Here is a 6394-nt window from a genome sequence, read left to right as displayed (position 1 = left end):
AAAACGCCTTATGAGCCCATTATAAAAACAGATGTTTAAAAAAAGGAAAAAGGAAAAAAAATGATGTAAAAATTATCTATAGATAAGTAAAGAAATAAACTTAGATCAATATTTTAGCATTCTAATATTTAGTGCTTTCATAATGACCAATCCTGTGAGATTTGAACTACAGGGACAACAACCCAACAACACGCCTTAAATCAAACAAACACAAAGTGTTAAATCTGTAGTGTTTTGGAATTTGAAAGCAATATATTCTTTGGACTAAATTGTTGATATTTCAAACTTTAAATTGTCTTTACCTAGTATGTTTTACATCAGCATCTGCACTTTTTTATCAAAATTAAGACTACATAGTACTGTATGTACCAACCATGTTCCTCCTTGATACATGTACTATGTACAAATGTACTAAAATATACTGTTAGAATTATTAGTTTTTACAGGATTTTTGAAATTCTATTCATTGCTCTAACATAATTTAATGCTTCCTTATGCTGTATGTTTAGCTTTCACTTTAACTATTTAGTGCTATTTTGCTGTACTTAGGTTTAACATGTACATTTGACAAGAGCCACTACTTTGCAAGTTTCTTGACTACATATATACATGCACTATTTATAGTCTGGTCAAAATCAAACTATATATTGTTTTAAGATAAGAAATATTAAGTACCAGTAAACAAACTATGAACCTGAATGCATAAAGTACCAGCTTTCTTTCTCTCTAAAACATATACAGATGGGCAAAAGAGTGAAATCTCTGTACACACAAATCATACATAGATGGCTGATTTTTGATATAAAAAAGAAATAAATTGTTTTTCTTCATCATGTTCATTATCTTTAACTTTTTGAACAAACCTTACTACAATGTATTTGGATATATATTTGGATAAATTAATATTAGAAATATATATATATATATATTTAAATGACTGAGTTAACTATCATATCAATCAATGACTCTCACAAATCATTATATTGATTTATGATGTAAGGGAGATAATCATCTCTAGCTAGTTTTAATGATAAAGATATTACACATAGAGAACATCATTTCTGTTATTTAAAAGAAAATAGAACAATAGTGGATATGTTACATTTTGAACAACATAATTTGTTTTTAACCATTTGATTGTCTTGCTTTGTCTCTTTTTGATTATATATGATCTCATTTTTTTCTTCTTTCTATTTTTACATTTTACAAATTGTATGTCTTTTTTCTCTATTTCATGTTATTGGCACAGTAATGTATAATATATTATGCAGCATTGTTGGTGTATTCTATTTACAATTTGAATTCTTCTCAGACATGGCAGGTGAGATCAGACATCTCAAAGATATTTTCACATTCACACACTCTAAGTACACAGCTGTATGGGTTTTTTCTTGGTTTTCTTTTATGCATTTAACAAAATACATATTTTTGTTTTTTAAAATAGAAATATCATTTGAAAATGAGTAATAATAGTATAAAATTTCTCTCATACAACTGTCAAGGTCTTAATTCAATAGAGAAACGAAGAGATGTTTTTAATTATCTTAAATCAAAAAACTGTAATATATATTGCTTACAAGATACACATTTTTCAGAAAATGATGAAATATCAATAAAAAATCTATGGGGAGGAGAGTGCATATTTAATTCATTTGCTACAAATCAAAGAGGGGTAGTAATTTTATTGACAACAAACTTTGAGTATAAAATACATAAAGTAAAAAAAGACGATCAAGGAAATTTGTTAGGAATTGATATGGAAATCGAAGGAAAGAGAATGACCCTAATAACCTTATATGGCCCAAACAAAGATACACCAGATTTTTATATAAAACTGAGTGGAATGATAGAAACTTTAAACAATCCATCAGTTTTTATAACTGGAGACTATAATTTAGAACAAAACCAAAGTCTTGATACATATAATTATCAAAATATTAATAACCAAAAAGCTAAGGAGAAAGTTCTAGACTTAAAAGATTTTTATTGTCGAGCCTGCAACTTTTGTTGCAGAAAGCTCGATATAGGGATAGTGATCCGGCGGCGGCGGCGGCGGCGGCGGCGGCGGTGTTAGCTAACTTCTTAAAAGCTTTATATTTTAGAAGGTGGAAGACCTGGATGCTTCATACTTTGTATATAGATACCTCATGTTACGAAGTTTCCGTCAGTCACATGTCCAATGTCCTTGACCTCATTTTCATGGTTCAGTGACCACTTGAAAAAAAAGTTAAGCTTTTTTGTAATGTTGAATTCTCTCTTATTATAAGTAATAGGATAACTATATTTGATATGTGCGTACCTTGAAAGGTCCTCATGTCTGTCAGACAGTTTTCACTTGACCCTGACCTCATTTCATGGATCAGTGAACAAGGTTAAGTTTTGGTGGTTAAGTCCATATCTCAGATACTACAAGCAATAGGGCTAGTATATTAGGTGTATGGAAGGACTGTAAGGTGTACATGTCCAACTGGCAGGTGTCATCTGACCTTGACCTCATTTTCATGGTTCAGTGGTTATAGTTAAATTTTTGTGTTTTGGTCTGTTTTTCTCATACTATATGCAATAGGTCTACTATATTTGTTGTATGGAATGATTGTAAGGTGTACCTATCTAGCGGGCAGATGTCATGTGACCTTGACCTCATTTTCATGGTTCAGTGGTCAAAGTTAAGTTTTTGAGTTTTGGTCTTTTTATCTAATACTATATGCCGTAGGTCATCTATATTTGGTGTATGGAAATATTTTATGATCTTTATGTCAGTCGCGCAGGTTTTATTTGACCGTGACCTCATTTTCACGGTTCATTGCACAGTGTTAAGTTTCTGTGTTTTGGTCTATTTTTCTTAAACTATAAGTAATAGGTCAACCATATATGTTGTATAGAAGCATTGTTAGCTGTACATGTCTGCCTGGCATGGTTCATCTGACCTTGACCTCATTTTCAAGGTTCATTGGTCTTTGTTTAGTTATCTTGGTTAATGTTAAGTTTATGTGACAGTTGTATTAAAGCTTAGCTTTATACTTAGGACTATCAACATAATATCAATGATTAGTATAGAAGGCGAGACATTTCAGCGTGTGCACTCTTGTAATTTAAAAGACCCCTTTAGGGAAATTAATCCAGATTTAAAACAGTTCACATGGAGAAAAGCTAATCCAATAAAACAAGCAAGATTAGACTTCTTTTTAATATCCCAAGACCTTAATCAAAATGTAGTTGATGTACAAAATCACAACAGCTGTAGATCAGATCACTCCCCAATAATATTAAATCTGAAGATGAATGATTTCACACTTGGAAAAGGATTATGGAAATTTAACAACTCACTTTTACATGATATTGAATACTCCAAAACTATAAAAGACACTATACTTAAAGTAAAAGACCAATATGCATCATTAGTATACTCATCAATAAACTTATACACATTTTACACACATAAAATGTACACATTTGTTAAATTTACTTGCATTCAATATTTTGAACATCGAAAAAAGAAAGGCATTATGTTTGTAAACCATATTGATATCATTGTGTGAAAAATCTACACGAAAATCTGTATTTTGGTGACATAAATCAATCTTTATTTAAAACCTGGTCTGTTAATGGGTCGGATGTATAAAACCCGGTCTGTTAATTGGTCTGTTAAGAGTTATGAATGGCAATAAAGGTATAATTTTATTGCTATATGGGGGTGTTATCGGATCAAATGAGTAGGCTCAAGACGAGCGGCTAAAATATACGAAAACAACACATGAGCAATGAAACATAACATATACGGAAACAACACATGAAATTGAAAATCGATAAAAATTGTTTCAAAAAGTATAATATTAAAGTTATATTAATTTCATCCAAGAATGATCGCATATATCATGTTGATTCTGTTTAATTGTCATAAATGACACAAATTTGTCATCTACATTGGTAACCAGTATATAAATCAGAGATGAACGTCGTAATGTAACTAAACATCAGTAAGTAAAATATATTGGGATGACAAAATATGAAAAATAAAGAAAGAATAATGAGTAAGATAAATAAAATGTAGAAAAAAATTACATAACAATTTAAAGAATACAATCCGGACCCTCATGGTATACACGAGAATCTGGATGGAAACGCAGAATATAGAATAATATATAAGAACAGTAGAGGGTGATACATTGCTAAAAACGAGAGAAAAATAATACGTGTTAAAGTATACACACATGAAACACCGATGGCTGTTGAAACAGTAACAGATTGCGATGTACTTATATTGGTGACAAATTCTAGAAGTTTACATGCGGACAACTATGGTGGCAGGTTAATGCCATTTTGCGTTTTAGCGCTTTAGCGTTTTCGCCTTAAATATTCTATATGGGGAAAACGCGAAATTGCGAAGTCGAAAACGCGAAAACGATTTCTCGTTTTCGACTTCGCGATTTCGCCTTTTCGTCCTATAGAATACGAAAGGCGAAATCGCGAAAACGCGAAATTGACTTCACCGGCCACCATAGACAACTGTAGTTCTCCTCAGCACTTCTGTAGAAAGGAACTAAACGGAATAAAATGAATTGAAACTTAAAATAACCAAATGTAGCTGCATTCGCTCCTTTCCGTTTACTTCTTTAGAGTGATTTGTAAACAACACATGATTAAGTAATAGAAGAAAAGAACCAATTGGATGATGCTGACGAATTAGGGTTTAACGTCCAGTGTCAAATATCATGTTCATATGTAAACGAGAACAAGTTGTATGTACCCTGTGTTGTATTAGAAAGACACTTTCAGTCGGAATTGAGAACGTGCTACTTCGAACAGACACAAAAATTAAGGCTGATTGAAAACGTCAATAAAAAATTCATGCATATTCCAGAGGCCAATCCATATCACGCTATAATGAAGTGACACACCCTTCTATAAAGTGCAAAGAAAGTCAAAATAAAAATGCTCTTTCTAAGATACTGTGGCACCGTATTGTCATTTTTGTTTACTCAGGAACATCTCATTCTTAAATTTTTCAAGGGGAAAATATAAAGGTAGCAAAAATATTGTCGTTGCTAAATAACTCTTAACTGACACAATTTCAATTGTCCAACCCATTAACAGACTTTATTCTCATAATTTTCACTAAAACGTGGTATTAATCACGTTATTTTACAATTATGAAATATTTACAAATGTCTATTTATTTTTTAGAACCACAGTACTATTTTTTGTCCTTTAAATGATATCTAAATTTGTTTGTTTCGCCTTTTATTAAAAAATTTCTATGCGTATAAGCATAACTACTACATACTTGCGCTACGCCTTTTAGTTTTACTGAAAAATGCGCAGACTAAGAAATGATTTTACAAGTGCAAAATGTTCTATGATAGATATCATTTTGTCAGACACTTTTCTTTTTTTGATTTGGTTCTTATAACATGCCAAAAATCTGTATATTTAATAGAGTTTAACATTAAATTAAGCGTTTTACTCTTAACAGACGTATAACCAACCCGATTAACAGACCAATCGCCCATATAGCCACATACTCAATATAGATTAACCGACCAATCTCTCGGTTAGACGAGTGTCGGCCGTGAATAGGTAGGTTTTGCAATAGAGGCAGGGCATCCGCGATGATGGTCGGGAAAATTTTAACTGATGCTATACATGTAAATATATACTTGTATACTTGTTCTAAAAACTAATTTTAAGAGAGAAACTTTCCGGGACTTTTCCGACGCCTAGTATGCGAGCAATATGGCCCTCAGAGCCCTAAAAGGTAACTTTGTCAATTTTCTTTCAGTCGTTTTGTCTCCCAACTTGTACATGTACATTATTTCCAACTCAAAACTAAAAAGACACCGAATACCCATGCAAGCGTAAATTAACACGAATATAAAATCTAAATGATCTCAAGATCTAGCTTTTTTACAGTCTCTTGCCGTTTGAATAATTAAAAGTCAGTCGTTTGCATATAAATTTCGAGAAAAAAATTATAACGGAATCAGGGAACATGAAACCTGTCTGACTACAGCCAGCCCCAACTATCAACTTGCGTTTGTAGACGCAAGTGGATACTCGGGGCTGGCTTTATTCAGACTGTAACGGAACCTGAATTTTGTTATTTTATTTCTGCCGAATCAAGTGCCCATGTATTTCTCAGCCTTCGCTAACTTTCTAATGCTTCATTCCGATGTTGCTGTCAGTCCTGCGTAGACCTGGTTTATACAATTACAAAGCTGGCACTGTATTTTAAAATATTTCCGAAACTATATCGAATTTACTCTGTACATACCAATGAATTGCAGAGACTGTTTACACATGGAACACAGGAAAAGTTATTCGGCTAAATAACCACTTTTTTTACATTCCATACAAACAGACTATTTTCTGTATGATTTTCAACGTCTGCTTGTAT

This window comes from Mytilus edulis, chromosome 5, assembly GCF_963676685.1.
Source record: "Mytilus edulis chromosome 5, xbMytEdul2.2, whole genome shotgun sequence".
Taxonomy (NCBI): Eukaryota; Metazoa; Mollusca; class Bivalvia; order Mytilida; family Mytilidae; genus Mytilus; species Mytilus edulis.
The sequence above is the reverse complement of the archived record's forward strand: the minus strand, read 5'-3'. Positions refer to the sequence as shown.